We start from the raw sequence: 20,844 nt of genomic DNA on the forward strand, positions 1-20,844 counted from the left end.
ACAGGGGCAAAATTATATCTCTCTCTCTGGAGTCCATACCTCTCCTAATACAAGAAAGGACTTTGCTCGCTTTGGAAACTGCAGCTTGGCATTGCATGCCATTATTGAGCTTATGATCAACTAAAACCCCCAGATCCTTCTCCACTACAGATACCCCCAGTTGTACTCCCCCTAGCATGTATGATGTTATTGCACATTTATTGGGTTGTCTGGGTCGCTGGAGTTCCCAACTTGAGGTACAGTGATGGTCAGGTATGATGTTGTTTCCCTATATATTTTGCCAAATTGGCTTCATCAGGGATTACACTTTGACCATTAATAGTTGCAGGACAACCAGTTCTATCAAAAGCAAAAGACAACATGTAAGCAATATTATATACAATTGACATATGATACAGTTTTACATATAGGTATAGACATGTGCTGAACCAATTGCTCCAAAGACAAAACGGACCCACATTTATTCAGCCAAAATTGGAGAGAATCAAACATATGGCTCCACATAAGCAGTGTGAAGTCCTTATCCAAAATTCCAAGACTGTGTAAAGGCAGTGCTCAGCCGCAGGGGGAGAAAAGAGACCCAGCTGTGAGGAACAGAGAGCTTAATGAGTGCTATGCTCCAAAATGCCAGTGTGTCTACAGCCAAAAAATGTTTTTAAATTGTGAGTAGAACCTCTGTCAGAGTTTGTTGTTGCATGTGTCTGTTAGTTTGATTCACCCCCTCTATTTGTCATGCTGCCCATGGCCACTGGGACAAAAATCGAGCTGACCGCTGGAGACATTTACGTGGGCATTCTCTTGTATTTTTGATAAAGGCAAATCCCCCAATGGGATAAATAAGGCATTTTTATCCAGTGACATTTGCTACTCTGTACAAAACTAAAAAAAAAAAGTTTTGACTTTGGATTAACTTCTAACAGGTGACATCTGCCCACAACGTGCCCATGTCCCAGAGGGTCTAGAAGGACTTCCCATATGCTGTGGAAAAAAGGATCCCCCTGTCACTGTTGGCAGGCAGTACTGCCACTGAAAATGACCCATTCAAGTGAATAGGGTTGCGCCACAAATGCCCCACAACCTCAGTGGTGCAGCATTTACATCACACAGTGTGCGGTGTGGAAAAAACGTGGGTATAATAGCGGAATGCTTTCATAGTAACAGGCCTGCAGATTGTAGAAATATGGAACACTAAACAGTGATTTAAAATTACATAGGGAATATTCCTCCACTCTGATGCCGCGTACACACGATCATTTTTCGGGTTGTAAAAAAATAAGTTTTTAAAAAATGTAATTTAAAACGATCGTGTGTAGGCAAGGCCGTTTTAATGATGAAGTTGAAAAAAACGTTGTTTTTTCTAGAGCCTGAAAAACGTTGTTTTAAACAACCTGAAAAAATGATCGTGTGTACGCGGCATGAGCCTTCTGCACAGGGAAGACACATTACCACTATGCAAGTGCTCATGCTGAGCAAGAAGACCAGTAGCTTTGCAGGGACCCGCAAACATCGACCTGGCTGATCTGGGGCACCTGCTCCCTAGTCTTGTAGAGCACCTCACAGCTGATTGCTCCCTAGATATGCCACTGAAGACTAACATATATAACTGAGATGCAAGTGAAAGGTGTTTTCATTGCTCCCAAATTTTTCAAATGTGCTTTACAAATCCAAGGAAAGCCCAGTTTTGGCAGTACAGGGTTTTCTCTAAAACTGAAATTTTGGGCCTCTGGATTGACGGATGGAAAGTGTTGGGATGAGTCTTTTCTTCCTAAGATTAGTCCACTCATCCATCTGGACTAATTAAGCCTAATTAAACTACTTATTGGCACCACAGTGTCTAGCGATGGAAGCCCTATCTATACAAAGAGTACACAAGGGCCACTTTCTGGCCAGAGAGACTTGAACTTTGTAGGAAGGTTAGCATTTTTTTTATTTTATGAAAATTCTGCCCATATTTGTTTGATGCCTTCACAAAACCCAAACTTACCACTCCAAGAGACCACTAAAGAAGAGTTGATATCCTTAAAGTACATTGATTATTGTCATGATAAATTAGGTTACACTTGTTTTCATGACTGCGATTTGTTATGAGAGAAAGACATTGGTACAGCTCCCTGCAACATTGTCATTATCATAACTAACTTGTGCTTGGAGGAAGGAACAATGGGGGTAATCTACAAAAGGGATATGCCGGCGTATCTACTGATACGCCGTCGTATCCCTGTTTCTATCTATGGAACTGATCCACAGAATCAGTTTACCATAGATAGGCAGAAGATCCGACATGTGTAATTGAATTAGGCCCCTTTCAGACGTCCGTTCCGCCTGTCCGTTCATTACAAGTCCGTTAACAGACTTGTAATGAATCCCTATGGGAACGCGTCCGTTAGCGGATGGAGCATCCTCTAGCGTCCGCGTCCGTCGGGATCCGGTTTTCGGACGGAAGAAAATCCTATTTTTCTTCCGTCCGGTGGAACAGAACTGATGCAGACGGACAGACGGTCCGTCTGCATCTGGTTCCCCATAGGGCAGAGCGGAGCTCAGACAGGGCGGTCCCTGCACTGTGTGCGGGGACCGCCCTATCCGCCGACAGCTCAGCGGGGATCCCCGCTGAGCCGACGGAGCGGACGAAAGAAACTGAAGGGACGTGTGAAAGAGCCCTTACACTGTCGGATCTTAAGGATGCAATTCTAGGCCGGCCGCTAGGTGGCGAGGCCATTGCGGCCGGCCTAGAATATGCAAATGAACACTTACGGCGATCCACGAACGTTCCGACGGGCCCGTCGCGCTAAATCTACGTCGAGTTACGCCGCATAAAAATAGGGCTGAGTCCTATTTGACTAAGCCCTATTAAGTATGGCCGTCGTTCCCGCGTCGAAATTTTAAACTCTACGTCGTTTGCGTAAGACGTTCGTGAATGGCGCTGGACGCCATTTACGTTAACGTCTAAGCAAATGACGTCGGAGCGAGGTCAGTTAGCGCAATGCACGTCGGGTTAGTTACCCGACGGAGCATGCGCAGTGCGTCCGGCGCGGGACGGATTTGAGTTACACCGCTGCAAATTTCCAGGTAAGTGTGTTGTGGATCGATACCTAACTTAGGAAATTTGCGGCAGTGTAACTTAAATCACTTAAGTTACGTTGCGCTGCGGGGCTGTGGATTTGGCCCAATGAATCCTATTTTTCTGCCATAGCTTTAAGAGGACAGTCATTTGTGCATTGAATATCTTGTAGCCCTTAGGGCAAGCTGTCTATGAAGTTCTGCAGAGGCCTCCATAAACTTGTAAGGCTGGCTCTGTTGGCCTTGGTAGGTAATTTAGTTAGTGTAAAATGAGAGGGGTAGGCAGCATAATGGATTAGTCTGAACCTGCTTATCAAGGGAAACAATAGCAATCTAACCAGTCCAGTTGCTAGTTCTCAACAGGGACTGCCTTTATAATCAGGAACCATCATATAAGTAATCATACCTTGGCGTAGCCATTGCAGTTTGTAACAGAGGCGGATCCAGAGTCTAGTCTCGGGAGGGGCACTGCCAGAAAATATGTTTTTTTGCGGTTAATTTTTTTGGGAAATGGCTGGTGTTGGAGCTTCAATCATCCCGGCACCATGGTTGTTATGGTGTCAGGAGGATTAAAGCACATTATTTCTTTCATTACATTGTTATATAAAATGAAATAATTTAACTCACCATAATGCAGAATCAGTGGGAGCCCCGAGTGTGTCACTTGCCACGTTACCTGTCACACGTTGCGAATTGTAACTTGCCACGTCATCTGTCACACGTTGCGGATAGTCACTTGCCACGTCACCTGTCACACGTTGCGGATTGTCACTTGCCACGTCACCTGTCACACGTTGCGGATTGTCACTTGCCACACGTTGTGCATTGAAACTTGCCACGTCACCTGTCACACATTGCGGATTGACACTTGCCACGTCACTTGTCACACATTGCGGATTGAAACTTGCCACGTCACCTGTCACACGTTGCAGATTGACACTTGCCACATCATCTGTCACACATTGCGGATTGAAACTTGCCACGTCACCTGTCACAGGTTGCGGATTGAAACTTGCCACGTCACCTGTCACACGTTGCGGAGTGACACTTGCCACATCACCTGCCACACGTTGCGGATTGTCACTTGCCACATGTTGCAGATTGAAACTTGCCACGTCACCTGGCTGTCACATGTCTTGCCTGCTCCAATTGTTGTCCCTTGCTGTGTCCCAGAGTCAGGGTTGTCAGGCAGCAGAGAGATTATGTAATCTCTCTGCTGCCAGCGGCTGCCTACACAGTGAGGGAAGAAATGGCAGAGATGAGGAGGGGGCGGTGAGAGATGATGTCATCTCTCTGCTCTCCCTGCTCACCTGCTCGCTAATTGGCCAGACACACACCAAGCCGGACAGCTGATTGGTCCGCAAGGCTCTCTGACCCGATACCCGTCAGCGGAGCCGCCAGCTCTTTTAGCTGCCCGACGGCAGAGCTCTGCACGCTCTGTCACCAGCCCGCCCAGCTGCCCGTGCATCCTAGCCCGCCGAGCGCTCTCTCACCCGCCCATGGCACTGAGTACTCACTCGCAAATAGTTTCTCGGGGGTGGCAATTTCCCCGTTGCCCCCCCCCTGGATCCGCCCCTGGTTTGTAGTATACAGTATTATCTTCCTGCAATGAAACTGAAGGGTGATTAAATATAGACCCTGTCAGCAAACCATTAATTTCAGCAAAATCTTTTCAAAGGATATGTATTTTTCACATGGCAAAGGTATGGACCAGGGAACACAAGCCGTCGTATCTTATGTCGTTTACGTTGTAGGTGAATATGACTAGGCGTAGGTTACGTTCATGTCGTAGGCAGTGATCCGTCGTATCTTAGGGAGTAGTTACGACGTGATTCTGAGCATGCGCAGTGGGATGCATCCACAGGACGGCGCATGCGCCGTTCGTTATTCGTATCTTTATGGCGCTCGGCCCATCATTTGCATGGGGTCACGCCTCATTTGCATGGCTCACGCCCACTTCCACTTACGACGACTTACGCATAGGAAACCCAGTGCAGATTTGGCAGCACTGGCTTTGTGAATCCAGTGCTTGCCTCTCAGCACTACGTAGGCATAGCGTATATGAGATACGCTACGGCGGCATAAATATGTATGTGAATCTGGGCCTAAGTAAGCAATTAACCTACTTTATTTTTTTCTGTATTTAAGTTGGTGACAAAGGGGCTTTAACAGTTATAGTTCTCTGCTCAATTGCATCCCGTTGATATCGACAGGATAGAAAGTAGTTTGGAAATAATGTATCTGTGACAGTCTTATGCCTACAGTTTAAGAACTTATTTGCTGGAAGTGTTTTTAGATATGTTGGCCCATATTCACACCTTCCTAGAGATGGCACTAGATCTTGACCTCCATCTCCCCTACAATATACCTCTTTCCCCCATTGGTCATTAATTGTATGCCTTTACCATACCTCTCCTCCTTTCCTCTTTTTTTCTTCATCCCATCTCTTCCATTAACCACTTTGGCAGGCTGATTCCCCCCGAAGGGTAGGCCGTGCTCCCATTATAGACCTCTCTTTCCCCTTTACTCTTTCTCTTACTGCCCCTGTTTTTCTAAGGAATCTTCCCCAGTTAAGTCCCTTTTGCTTCTGGTTAAAATGTTGGGTGACATTGCAACATCTACAAAACATTTTTATTCACTAGAAGTTGTTATCTCTTTGTGACAACTAAGACCACGTACAGTGGTTTCTGCATCGATCGTTGTCATAAGTGGTACTACTTATGCAATTTGTAACATGTTCTTCCTGCTGAGTATGATGTGTACAATAAAAAAATCAAAAATACTATTGTTTTCTGCTGGAAGACCAGCAGTGGCTGCCCAGCAGTAGGCTGTGCCAGACTCCATAGGTAGGTTCCTGTGTTGTGAAGGTAGACGGCCCAAGTGGCCAGTGTTTATTTTATGTTTTGTTTTGTTTATGCTGTTTGGATGCTTGCACTTGTTTCCAGCAATATGGAAGAATAAACCATAACCCTTCTTTTTCAACCACCCTTGGCTGCCTCTCTGTATAGTTCAGTGTGTAGTGAACCCATTCAACAAGCCTCAGGATGCAGCATTCAGTAGTAGTCCTCTGGACAACTTATAGAGGCCTTAATTGCCTCATTCTGAACAGCTGAAGCTATCCAACGTTCTTAAACCTTTCTGGCTACCTCTGCACACGACACCTGATAGTAATTGGTGAATTTTCTAAACAAGGCAGAAATGTATCTCCCGTCTGTGACAACACCCCCAGATTTACCTGACTTCCTGTCACAATATATAGTGCAGTGCAACTGGCAACAAAGTGACACAACCCTGTGTATGTGTCCACAAAAAGTAGCATAACAAGGCATGTAACAATAAAAAGAAAAATGTATGTCAGTGTATAAGTGCCAGTTCACACTACCGCGACTTGGGATTCGACTTGTGTCGTCCCAAGTCGCGCGACATAAGAAGTGAATGAGAGCCGTCTTAATGTACACTACTGAAGTCGCTCCGACTTCAGAAAAGGTTCCTGTACTACTTCAAGGCGACTTCTAGGCAACGTGTACCCATAGATTTCAATGGAAGTTACCTCCAAAGTCGGATCACTGTCTTAACTAAAGCAACTTTACAGGAAGAGAAAATAGTTTACTCAGGCAAACCCCTCCCTCCCACAGAGCTGATTATTCTGTGATTGGCCACAGCCAAAGTCGCCTGTCCTAGAGGCAACTTTAAGTCATGTTGTAAGTTGCTCCAAGTCGCGCTAAAGTCACGCTGAAGTTGCCTTGCAAAGTCGCGCTGTAAGTCGGGTTGCCCCTGTGTGAACCGGCTCTGAGGCCGCGTGCACACCATCGGTCCAAACCGATGAAACCGTCCGTGTGTACGCCCCATCGGTCTTTTGTCCTTCGGACAAAATTTAGAGAACTTGCTTTAAAATCGAACCGATGGACCGCTGACCGATAGGTCCAAACCGATGGTTAGTACACAAAAGCATCGGTTCAAAACCCGCACATGCTCAGAATCAAGTCGACACATGCTTGGAAGCATTGAACTTCGTTTTTTTGAGCACGTCGTGTGTTTTACGTCACCGCGTTCTGACCCAATCGGATTTTGAACTGATGATGTGTACGCAACATCAGACCATCAGGCCGCTTCAGCGGAGAAACGATGAAAACGGTTTGTCGAACCATTCTCATCGGATGGATCGACCGTGTGTACGCGGCCTTAGTGTTCCAAAAGTAAAATAAAAATGATAAATAAACAAACTGGGCTGCTTCAAATAAACTCATGTGCTCCTTTCAACATACAATGTTTTGAAGCTTCTTATATCTTCCACCTCTGTGTATAAAAGATAATATTTTCAAAAGATGCTCATAAATACTCAAACAGTGATGAGATGGCAGTTCACATTAAAGGGGTTGTAAAGGTACCATTGTTTCCCTAAATAGCTTCCTTTACCTTAGTGCAGTACTCCTTCACTTACCTCATCCTTCCATTTTTCTTTTAAATGTCCTTATTTCTTCTGAGAAATCCTTACTTCCTGTTCTTCTGTCTGTAACTCCACACAGTAATGCAAGGCTTTCTCCCTGGTGTGGAGTGTCATGCTCGCCCCCTCCACGCTCTCTACGTTGCAGATAGAGAAAGGAGCTGTGTGTTAGTGGGCGTCCTGACTCTCCTGCTTGCCCCCTCCCCCCTCAAGGGAGGGGGCGAGCATGACACTCCACACCAGGGAGAAAGCCTTGCATTACTGTGTGAAGTTACAGACAGAAGAACAGGAAGTGACGATTTCTCAGAAGAAATAAGGACATTTAAAAGCAAAATGGAAGGATAAGGTAAGTGAAGGAGGACTGCACTAAGGTAAAGGAAGCTATTTAGGGATTTTTTTTTTTTACCTTTACAACCCCTTTAAGCCTAGACCCATGTTTTACCAGCAGGTCCACACACGCAGTTCCCTAATAGGGATGACACCAGATATAAGCTCCACTCGCTCTCTCCAACTCCTCCATTCACAGATGTATGATCTCAATCAGCAGTATAAAAAATTAAGGGGGGGGGATATGATCAACATGTACAAATACATAAGTGGTCAATATAGGGAACTTGGTGTTGAGTTATTCACTTTAAGGTCATCACAGAGGACAAGAGGGCACACTTTACATCTAGAGAAAAAAAGATTTTATCTCCAAATACGGAAAGGTTTCTTCACAGTAAGAGCAGTGACATTGTGGAATAGACTCCCTCCAGAGGTGATTCTGGCCAGCTCAGTAGATTGCTTTAAGAAAGGCCTGAATTATTTCCTATATGTACATAATATAACTGGGTACTAACATGTATAGGTAAAGTTGATCCAGGGAAAATCCGATTGCCTCTCGGGGGATCAGGAAGGATTTTTTCCCACTGCTGTAGCAAATTTGATCATGCTTTGCTGGGGTTTTTTGCCTTCCTCTGGATCAACTGTGGTTGAATGATTGTTTATATGGGATTGTATTTTGTTTTGGTTGGACTAGATGGACTTGTGTCTTTTTTCAAACAAACTATGTAACTACGTAGTGCTCTCTGTATACTAATTTAATAAAATGAATAAAACATAAGTAATACACTCACACAGATGGTACTCAACCGTGCTGGTGTAAAAGGCAGATAAAGCCATCCCAACGTGCTTCAGCAATAGCCGCAGGATATCATCAGAGGGTCTGGCTATTCCCCAAACGCGTTGCGCAAGCCCTTAGTCTTTGAAATTTATGCAAAGCCAAAACAGTTTTTACTGTATAGTCTTGGCTTACTTTTTCTTTATTCTTTACTGTGATATATACTGTATATACTGAACATGGAATAAAAATGAGTTTCTTGTTATTCGAAATACTATTTAATTATACATGCTACCTTATAATGCCCCATGAAAATATACAAAATACTGAGGATAATAGGTATTGAACTGTATCATTTGCACATTTGAAAATGGGGATGCAAACAGGGATAACAAAAATTCCACTGAAAAATATCCAAGCTCTCTCGTTGGGTTTATAGGATGAAACTTGAAAATGAATTGATGAAGACAATAATCTGCAAAGTATCCGTGCATTCACTGTGCAACAGTGACAACCTGTGTTGATATTGGGAACTACACTTGTATTAATTAACGTGTTTTTTGTATGCTTGGACCATGAGAGAAAAACTTATCACTGAAGCATTGTTCTTTTAAAATGACAAAATACAAGTTTCACATCAGACAAGATCCAGGGGCTGTCTACATTGGCAGTAAACGTGTGCAAATTGCTTGACTGAGAACTGGGTCTGCATTTATGGCTGATCTGAGTTAGGGACCTTAGATGGTAAGCTCCTTGAGGGTAGGGACCGATGCGAATGTACAATGTATATGTAAAGCGCTGCGTAAATTGACGGCACTATAAGTACCTAAATAATAATAATCTACACACACACTAATACATGTTTCCTGCTTACCTTCCTCAATTACAGTTATTTTTAGGAAAGATATCGGAGGAATTCTAAATATCCCTAACGGCACTTTTCTGGAAGTAGTTCCCCTAAGAACCACCTGCAAATTCAGTCAAGCATGTCTGCAATATCAGACATGTGCTTCAAACTAAAGTAGTTCCCACTATTGCCAATTTAAAGGGGAGATCCACCCAAAAGGGGAAGTTCCGCTTTAAACACTTGCTTACTGGGCACTTAAACCCCCTTCTTGCCCAGGCCAATTTCCAGATTTCAGAGCTGTCACTCTTTGAATGACAATTGTGCGGTCATGCTACACTGTAACCATATGGAATTTTTGTCACACATATAGAGCTTTCTTTTGATGGTATTTATTAACTATTGGAGTTTTATTTTTTGTTAAACAAACAAAAAAAGACTAAAAATCTTGAAAATCCACCCCCCATTTTTCATAGTTTGTTATAAAATTTTGCTAACAGATAATTTTTCTCCTTCATTGATATGCGCTGATGAGGCTGCACTAATGGGCACTGATAAGGGGCCATGGTGGGCACTGATGAGGCTGCACTGATGGGCACTAATGGGTGGCATTTAAGCGCATGGATAGGCAGCACCTGTAAGGTGCCTGTAAGGGCACCTTACAGGCACTGAAAGGTGGCACTGATAGGTGACACTGATAGGCATCACAGATAAGTGATAAGTGACTCTAATAAAGAGGCACTGATTGGCAGCACTGATAGATGGCACTGCTGATATGCACTGGTAGGTGGCACTGGTGGGCACCGGTAGGTGGCACTGGTGGGCACTACTTAGCAGCAGTGGGTCTGGAGTGTGTGGGAATGATGACACGTTTACTCCTGCCGATAATCGTCTTTTATGCGTGAGAAAAAAAATAGCAGATTACAGGCTCTGTTTACATCACGTAATAAGCAAGGGGCGCACAGGCATCACATGCACAGGAGGATGTACATGGATGCCCTCCCGGCAATTTAGGCTCCTGCTGTAGCCATTTTTCGGGTATAGCATAGGCGGAAAGAGGTTAAGGACTTGTTCGCCGCTCTTCTTGAACAATTGCACTTTTGAGGAGCAGGGGGACCGGCGTCCAATTTTGACAGGTACCTGCTTCCCACTTCCATTCTGAGCTTTGTGGCGCTCGGGAAACTGAAGTTCTCCTCGCTCCTCCCAGCCGTTTTCTGGGACACTGGCAGGTCCCAGAAGACTGCATCCACCATTCACGATATGCAGCGCGACTCGCGTATGTGCAGTGGGCACCCGGCTGTGAAGCCAGCTTGGTGCCCATAGTAAAGATCCCGGAGACGGAAGGCAGCGGGTGAGACCGACTGGGGTGAGCACACCACTTAATCGTGGGACAGGTGAGTGGCTGTTTTTTAAAAGTCAGCAGCTACAGTTTTTGTAGATGATGACTTATATTATTTCCACAGGTGACTGGAACTCCGCTTTAAGAACCTGCTGCTATGACAGTGACAAATTCTTAAAGAATTATCATTGGCTCTCACATTAGGAAACTGGCAGTAATTAAGATCACCAGTATTTAAAGCGGGCAGTGCTGCATTGCTGCATCCCTGGCCCTATTCATCTAGCTAAATGTGAGCAAAGGAAGGTAATGTCATTAACTAAATATTGCATTGACCATATCTGGGAAATTACTTGTCATTGGGTGGGTGGAGCCTGATTGGGAACTAGAGAAAAAGAGAGAGAGACTAGTTCCCCAACAGGTCCACTTTATGTTTGATTGACAGCACATGGCAGTGGGAAGATTTGAATGCCACTATTGGACTGAATAGCAGCTATAGATCTGTCCCGTTATATGCTGTCATTCAAAAGTAAAGTGGACCTGATGGGGAACTCTGTGATGACGAGTGCAGTGGTCAGGGAGAGAGGGTGGGAGTGAGTGCACCGAGTAAGGAGTGTTCAGTGTGGATACTCGGTGCAGATATGGCCAAACTCCAATGTAAGAAAGAAATCCTTCAATGCTTTGCTGACACCTCACCTACCAAATGGCACTAGAAAGAGAGGTATATGAACACAATGGCCCAGATCCACAAAGAAATTACGCCGGCGTATCTATTGATACGCCACGTAATTTCTACGATCCCCCGTCGTATCTTTGTTTTGTATCCACAAAACAAGATACGACTGAATGTGGGCTTGATCCGACTGGCGTACGTTATAGTACCCCGTCGGATCTTAGGTGCATATTTACGCTGGCTGCTAGGTGGCGCTTCCGTTGATTTCCTCGTAGAATATGCAAATGAGCTAGATACGGCGATCCACAAACGTACGTCTGGCAGTGGCCGGCGCATTTTTTTATGTCGTTTCCGTAAGGCTTTTTTCGCCGTATAGTTACCCCTGCTCTATGAGGCGTATGCAATGTTAAGTATGTACGTCGGGCCAGCGTCGAATTTTCCGACGTTTACGTAGTTTGCGTAAAACAGTCGCGAATAGGGCTTTGCGTAGAATTACGTTCATGTCGAAAGCATTGGCTTGCTGCGGGTTAATTTGGAGCATGCACACTGGGATACCCCCACGGACGGCGCGGCGCCGTTTAAAAAAAAACGTCAATTACGTGGGGTCAATCCATTTGAATTGCACGCCCTTACGCCGACACAGTTACACTACGCCGCCGTAACTTACGGCGCAAATTCTTTGAGGATACGGAAAATACGCTGTAAGTTCGCCGGACGTATAGATGCGCCAAGGTACGTGGATCTGGCCCAATCTATGCATGTGCAACCACTGCTTCCAGAACACAAGCTAGGACATTCACAATGCTTATCCTTCCTCGGTCTCTATATACTTGCTTTTTCACTTGCTAGAATATTGGATGGGCTCTCATCCATGATATGATTCTAATAGATAATAATACCAGACAATTTTCATTGGTCTGCATTATAAATCCTCTTTAACCACTTCAGCCCCGGAAGAATTTACCCCCTTCCTGGCCAGAGCACTTTTTGCGATTCGGCACTGCGTCGCTTTAACTGACAATTGCGCGGTCATGCATAGTTGAACCAAAACAAAATTGACGTCCTTTTTTCCCACAAATAGCGCTTTCTTTTGGCGGTATTTGATCACCTCTGCTGTTTTTTCTTTTAGAGCTATAAAAAAAAATAGCGACAATTTTGAAAAAAAAAAAAAAGCAATGTTTTTTACTTTTTGCTATATTAAATATCCCCAAAAAATATATAAAAAATAACAAATTTCTTTCTCAGTTTAGGCCAATATGTATTCTTCTACATATTTCTGGTAAAAAAAATCGCAATAAATGTATATTACCGTATTTATCGGCGTATACCGCGCACTTTTCCCCCCTGAAAATAGGGGGAAAATCACGGGTGCGCGCTATACGCCAATATCATACCTCGGAGGGGAACGAGCGCACGTCGGAAAACACCGAGCCATCATCTCCTCTCGGCTCTCACTCGGCTGTCACATCACACACGCACAGTCCCGCCTCCACCACCAGCATTGGACCAGTGTTCTGTCTGTCACAGGAGATGGTCCAATGCCGATGGCGGGACTGTGCGTGTGTGACGTGACAGCCGAGTGGAGATGACGGCTCGGTGATTTCCGGCGGGCGCTCGTCCCCCTCCTTCCCCTCCGAGGTATGCCATAGGTACGCTACAGTCTCAGCCAGTGCTACAGCCTCAGCCAGCGCTACAGCCTCGGCCAGCGCTACAGTGCTGCCCGCGTTTAAGGGTTTCCTCACCCTCCCCTTCACCACAGACTGCTGAAGCCTGCTTAGAAGCCCTAAGGTACTGTACTTTTTTTTCATTTGTGAATGTGATTGGACCTATTTTATTTTATTCATTGTTGTGGAGGAGCTCTTGTCATATATTCACTTGGTGCATTGCTGTACTGTACATTGCTGCTTATCTTAAAAAAAAAAAATTCCAGAAAATTCCCTCTTAAAATTGGGGTGCGCGTTATAAGCCGATAAATACAGTAATTGGTTTGCGCAAAAGTTATAGCATCTACAAAATAGGAGATAGATTTATACAATTTTTTTATTTAATTTGTATTAGTTATGGCGGCGATCTGCAATTTTTATCATGACTGCGACATTATGGCGCACACTTCGGACACTTTTTACACAATTTTGGGACCATTGTCATTTATACAGGGATCAGTGCTATAAAAATGAACTGATTACTGTGTAAATGACATGGGAAGGGGTTAAACTCTATGGGGCGATCAAGGGGTTAAATGTGTCCTAGGGAGTGATTCTAACTGTAGGGGGATGGGCTACAAGTGACACGGCAGGGATCACTGCTCCCGATGACAGGGAGCGGTAGATCCCTGTCATGTCACTAGGCAGAACAGGGAAATACCTTGAGTCCGATGGACATTGAGTCTGCGGGTCCCGCGGGCATGGTCATGGTCATTTAAAGGGGACATACCTGTACGCCCATTTGCGCAGCCATACCATTGTGCCGACGTAAATCGTTGTGCACTGGTGGGCAAGTGGTTAAAAACCTACATTTGCAATTTTTCTTCTATGGACAGTTCAGACATCATTATAATTTAACACTACAGCTGATAGTAATTCACTACATCTTACCAACTGATTAGTAGTTGGCCCCTGGGGATATTAGCAGTACAGTACTGGCAGGGAATACTACAGAGATTCAATGATTACTCCCAGGAGTGACTATATGTTCCGGGCATGTTTTTAAGCTAGCAATAGACAGATTTTTAAATTTGGTTCCATAAACATGTCTAAGCATGCATATTTATGACTATGACTGGAGAAGGGGAGAGCAGAAAGACATCCCTGACACAGGCTTAAAGCGGGGGTTCACCCTATCGACGAAAAAAATATTTTTTTTTTTCTTTTACCATAAAATCAGGCATTGTAGCGCGAGCTACAGTATGCCTGTCCCGAATTTTTTACCCCCGTACTCACCTTGTACGCGTAGATCGAAGATACCGGGGAATGGGCGTGCCTATGGAGACGGAGGATGATTGACGGCCGGCTCTGGCGCGTCACGCTTCTCCGGAAATAGCCGAAATAGGCTTGGTCTTCACGACGCGTGCGCATAGCCTGTGCGCAGGCGCCGTGAAGAGCCGAGACCTACTCCGGCTGTCTTCGGGGAGCGTGACGTGCCAGAGCCGGCCGTCAATCACCCTCCCTCTTGCTAGGAACGCCCATTCCCCGCGGCAGACGGAATCGTCAATGCACGATATAACCGTGAGTACCGGGATAAAAAAATTAAGACCGGCATAGTGTAGCTCCCGCTACTATGCCGGATTTTATGCTGCAATGTTCTTAAGGAGGGTGAACTACCGCTTTAAGCCTCGTACACACAATCAGATTTTCCACAGACAAAGCCTCAAGTCGCGTACACGCGACCATTTTTCATGTCATGGAAAAAAAACGTTTTTCTCGACATGATTCTTGTCAAGCCTGCCTTGCCTACACACGATCATGAAAAAAAATGCTCGAGCAAAGCGCGGTGACGTACAACACGTACGACGGCACTATAAAGGGGAAGTTTCCTTCGATTGGCGACACCCTTTGGGCTAATTATGCAAATTTCCCCGTCTCATAACCTGCTTCTGAGCATGCACATTTTTTCCCCTACACACGACCGTTTTTCACGACATGAAAAACAACGAGAAAAATTAGAGCAATTTTTCATGGCCATTTTTCACGTTGAGAAAAATTCTCTGGAGCCTACCCGCATGGTCGTTTTTAATGACCAATTAAAAAAAATGGCATTTTTCTTGTCATGAAAAACGGCCGTGTGTATGCGGCATCAGACTTTTGTTCAGGAATTTGTCGTGCATACAAACGGCAAAGAATTGTTGTCCAACAAACACAAACGTAGTGAGGTACTACTTGGTTTTCAGCTCTTTAGCGCCACCCTCTGGACACCTTCTGCTAATGTTGTGTTTGGTGAGCATTGCTTCTGAGCATGCGTGTCTGTACTTTGGACTTTTTTCAGACGGACTTGTGTACACACGATCAGAAAACCCGACAACAGTCCGTTGGCCACAGAAAATTTTAAAGCCTGTCATCCAACATTTGTCTGCAGAAAATCCGACAACAATTGTCCTGTGGAGCGTACAACTGGTCGAATTTTCCGCCAACAGGCTGTCAACTTACAATTCCTGTTGGAAAATCTGATTGTCATCTCATCTGGCAAAACTTGCCAGACTGGGTGACAATTACATTATGTCTGTAAGTACATATAGGCCAGGTTCACATTTATCCGTACCTATGTTTGTCCTTTTTTCCCCTTACATTTTTTGGGGATCACAGTAAATGAAAATTCACAGAAAAATATCCATACCTTAAGGTTTAATCAGTTCTTCAGCCTTTTTACATACAAAAAAAATGACAATCAACCATCCAGGGGTATAGTTCTAATTCCTTAGTCCTCTGGTTTTGGCGCTGGTGCGGTTACAATGGTCAGACAGTTATGACTTATTTTGGCTTTACAGCCGGCCTCTGACTGCACATGTGCAGTGAGAGCGCAGCACACGCACACGCTTTCAGAATGGTCCTGCAGCCTTCTGGGACCTATAACATGCCCCAAAAGGTTGGGGGCAGGAAGAGAACTCCCCAAATGGCCAAAATTAGAAGAAGAGGAGGAGGGGGCATAAAGCGGAACTTCCCTTTCAGGGTGAAGTTTTGCTTTATTTTTCAAACTACACCACACTGCATAGATCTGAGCAACTACACTGAATACCATTGCTATTTATGACACATTTCTTTCCCCACAATGAATGGGGCATTCATGACAGCATGACAGTTTACATGCCCCACCTGAGCCTTGACGTGTCTCTGTATGCCAATGTGTTGAACTAAATTACTTTATTGCAGATTCAAACCATTTCCTGCCTGCCATATAGCAGAATGATGGCCAGAAAGTGGTTGTATTATCCTGACTGGGCATCATATGACATCCAGCGGGATAAGCCACTAGCGCGCCCGCAGAGGCGCATAGAGTGGAGATCAGTGGTGTGTCAGTCTGACACACTACATCTCGAATCCTGGTAAAGAGCCTATAACGTAGGCGCTTTACCATGTGATCAGCTGTGTCCAATCACAGCGGATCACATGGTAACCAGGAAGTGCCGTTTATCAGCTTTTCATCTACTCGCGCTGACAAGGCGTGAGCAGAGAAGAGACAATCGGCTGCTCTCCTGTCAGTGCAGACCCATCAAGGGAGCCCACCAGGGATGCCAAATAGAGACCACCAGGGATGCTCACTAGAGCCCACCAGGGATGCTAATCAGTGCCCATTAGAAATGCCAATCTGTGCCCGTTAGTAATGCCTGTCAGTGCCTCCTAATCAGTGCCCATCAGTGCCGCCTCATCAGTGCTCGTCAGCGCAGCCTCATCAGTGAAGGAGAAAACATATACTTATTTACAAGGTTTTATAACAGAAATTAAGAAAAACTATTTTTTTTCAAAAGGTTTTTTTTATTTGTAGCGCAAAAAATAACACAATGGTGATCAAAAAACACCAAAAGAAAGGTCCATTTGTTGGGTACAGCGTTGCATGACTGCGCAATTATCATTCAAAATGCGACAGTGCTGAAACCTAAAAATTGGCCTTGGCAGAAAGGGGGTAAAAGTGCCCTGTAGTGAAGTGGTTATTAAAGTGACACCATTGGGAACTACCTGAATCTGTCACACATGTCAGAAATCTTATTGTGAATTAGGCGCAGGCTGTTTTAAAGGGACCATACCACCAGAAGTATTGCACATGTTTTATTGAATCACCCCCATTGTATTGTAAACATTTTAAAGGAAAAAAAGAGCAAGTGCAATATCCTGGTTGAATTTTGTTATTACTGTTTTATGTTTGTTGTGAACATCTGTGCTGTTTCTCCTGGGGATGCTACAAAATATTGCAGCAATTAGTTCATCCTGTCTGCTCTGTCTCCTGGCACCTATTGTCACTAACATAACCAAAGGTTTGCATTTCAGGAAAGATGCCAAATCTCAGCATATAAAATTAGGTCATCAAAGAAGATCACAATATGATGTCTTCACTTAAAAACTAAAACTAAAACATGAATTCACAACCATGTTCCCAGTAATGACAATTTATCAACGCATAGTGAGATACTGCATGTGATCTGAACTTTGGGACTAGCTATGGTCTGGAAGCAGTTGAGAAGCCCAAAGTATGGCTCTATTATGTTAGGGTTAGGTAACATAAAAATAGATAAAATAGTTGGACATGATGGGAAATCTGTGTGTTTGGTCAGGAAATGTATTACATTTTTTATGAGTGGCCCATACACACGATCTGAATATCGGACGAAAACGCTCGTCCGAGGAAGAATCGTACGATTTTCGGATCGTGTGTACACTACTTTCGAGAGCCGATCATGACAGTTCATCCGATATTATTCGATCGGACAAGCACGAAAATTTTCCTCGTACGATGTCAGATCGTACGATTTTCGTTTAGTCAGTATAGTTGTCGTCAGAAAATACAATACAAATACATTACAACACATGACATCACTGCCGATTTTTTTTTTTCTGTCGTACGAGAATTTTCGTGACTTTAATAACCCATTTCATTTTACTTGCGCCTATTAAGCAAAAAAAGTCGTACGATCCATCGTACGATATTCGGATCGTGTGTACGGGCCATTAGCTTACAAACTACAAGATCAATCAGATTGATTGAAATACAATGTGGAGATGACAACAGATAAGACTATAAAGTACTGTAATATTAAAGTGGAGTTCCACCCATAAATTGAACATTACATCAGTAGTTTTAAAAAAATGTCATTAGTCCTTTTTTTTTTTTTTTTTAGATGCCTTCAAAGTGTTGTTGCTAGGCAGAATAGTTAATCTTCCCTCTTCCTGCACCTAGGTGCTTAACCTACACCGCACAGACTCCTGGGAATGTAGTGGGTGTAACTTTCCAGGAGTCTGTGCACTCCCCAGTCTCGAAGAATCATGTGACTTGGACAGTACAGGTGCTGAAACCTGATCTGAAACCGATTACACTGCTTGTGCAGCACTGAGCATGTGCGAGATCTGCCAGGCTTAAATCCAGGAAGTCATACAGTCTGGTTTCATGATGCCCACACTTAAGATGGCCCCAGTCAATTTCTATTTTATAAAGTGTCTAAATGCTGTAACAACCTAACAAAACGGACCTTAGTTTACAGACTAACTTTACTAGAATACATTAAGCTTGTGTATTACAGGGGTATTTATATTTAAAAAGTGAAATTGTGGCCGGAACTCCGCTTTAACTAACACGGGACATAAACTAACCCAATGCATTTCCTCTGGGAATTAAAGCATTCTAAAAGTGGAGAAAAGGGGCGGTGACATCATGATCTCCACCTCGTCCAATCAGAGAACACTGCATTAAAGGGTCACGAAAGGAATTTTTTTTTTTTTAGCTAAATAGCTTCCTTTACCTTACTGCAGTCCTGGTTTCATGTCCTCATTGCTCGTTTTTGCTCTGATGTTGCTGTAATTCTGCTCTGTTGTGGACACTTCCTGGTTGTCTGGCTCCGTATGAAAAAAGTCATGGGAGACTTTAGTTTAGTTTTCCTAGCCATGACTCTCTATGGCACTGTCCAGCACAGAGGCTTGAAATAACATGCAAAGACTAAACTACTTTCAGTTTCGTTTTTGCATCTAGGAGGCACATTATATGATTGCTTTTTATCCATTTTTAAGAGGATTCAGTTAACTATTATGTCTCTATACCCTGTAAACAGTAATTTTCAGCAAAAAAAATGTTTTCCTTTAGTGATCCTTTAATTCAGAAAATGCAAAGTGTTCTCTGAATGGCACCTTCTGGGTTCACAATGCAGCAGGGGAGAAAGGGACTCACAAGTAAGTGAAGATCACTAGAGTAGCGGTGTCTATATAGTGATTTCCAGCTTCTGGGAGGATCAGTTAGGTATGGTATATACCAGTGGTCTCCAAACTGTGGCCCGAGGGCCGAATGTGGCCCTCTGCTTGCCTTCTTCCGGCCCTTTGGGCACTATTCCTCCCACTGATACAAGGCACTATTCTGCCACCAACAATGGGGCATCATTTCTCCCACTGACACCAAAAATGGGGTACTATTCCTCCCTATGATACCAAGGACTGGGCACTGTTCCTGCCCCTAATACCAAATGAGGCAATGCTTACTCCCACTGATGCCAGGAAAATTTCCACTCCCGCTGGCCATAGTCCGGCCCTCCTAGAGTCTGAAGGACAATAAACCGGCCCCTTGGTTAGAATGTTTGGAGACCCCTGGTATATACATTGTTACATTGATCCAGGCTGGGTAAATGTAACTACTGTATGTAGAAATTGTCACACTTTAAATTCAGTGTGCAGATCCATGGAACTATCAAAATATAAACGGATACAGTATATCAGTGTAAAGAAAAAACATGTAGGGCTGATTCACAACAGAATTGATTCCTGTGTGTTCTCATGAAGTGCAATTATAGCCCATTGACTTGAATAGGCTGAAATCGCACAAAAAGTAATGCATGCACTATTTCTGGAAAATGCATTGTACTGGTTCACACCACTTGCGGTGAGAGCACGTGTTTTCCTGCATCGTACAGAAACTCACTGTTCTCTAAAGACATGTGTAGCTGGTATTTATTTTTAATGGCACCCCACACATCTTGCAAATACAGGTGTTTGCACGCATGAAAATGCATGGTACCCAGCAGCGTGCGGTTTGGTACAGCGCAATTTAAAAAAATCACACCTGTCATAGTTTTTGTGTGCCTCCGTACTTTTTAAACTAAGCAGCCCATTGAAATGAATGAACTGCAGCAAATGAGCCGTATGGAAATGTGGAAAAAAATTGTGTTTTCAGGTGCACTTGTATGGTGTGAACCAGCTCTATGCCCCATTCATACGGGTGCAATGTGCTTATGCACTTTTTTTGTGTGTTTGTCACAAATTGCCCACACTGGAAATCACAACCGTACTGGGAGCCAAAGTTCCCATGCAGGCTTAGATTTCAAAAATAGTACAGGGACTTTATTCCTGTATGGGCTCTCCTGCCCGTGCAAACCGCAAGGCCGCACAGGTGTGAACCTAGTCTGAATGGGCTGCCTTATGTGGGACAAAACTGCCAAAATAGCTCATATATTTTCTTTTGGAATTGATTCAACTTCGTTTTGCAATGTCCATCTGCTACCTGCGTTTGGGTGCCATTGGGAACTAATGGCATTGCAAGTGTGATATGTACTTTCCACGTTTATGGGAACGCCTAAATGAGCTGCCCTACACAAGTGTGCCAAAGTAGCCTCTGCACTTTTTTGGGGGAGTGATGCCGCGTACACACGATCATTTTTCAGCATGAAAGAAAACGTAGTTTTTCAGCATGTCTAAAAAAAAAAGTT

General features: G+C 44.1%; 1 protein-coding gene across 1 annotated transcript in view; it reads left to right on the forward strand.

The window, feature by feature from the left end:
- The window catches only part of FAM149A (family with sequence similarity 149 member A), a 137,483-nt gene that overhangs the window by 41,745 nt on the left and 74,894 nt on the right, over positions 1-20,844 (forward strand). The gene's annotated exons all lie outside the window — the stretch shown is intronic.

This window comes from Rana temporaria, chromosome 1, assembly GCF_905171775.1.
Source record: "Rana temporaria chromosome 1, aRanTem1.1, whole genome shotgun sequence".
In the NCBI taxonomy this organism is placed as follows: domain Eukaryota; kingdom Metazoa; phylum Chordata; class Amphibia; order Anura; family Ranidae; genus Rana; species Rana temporaria.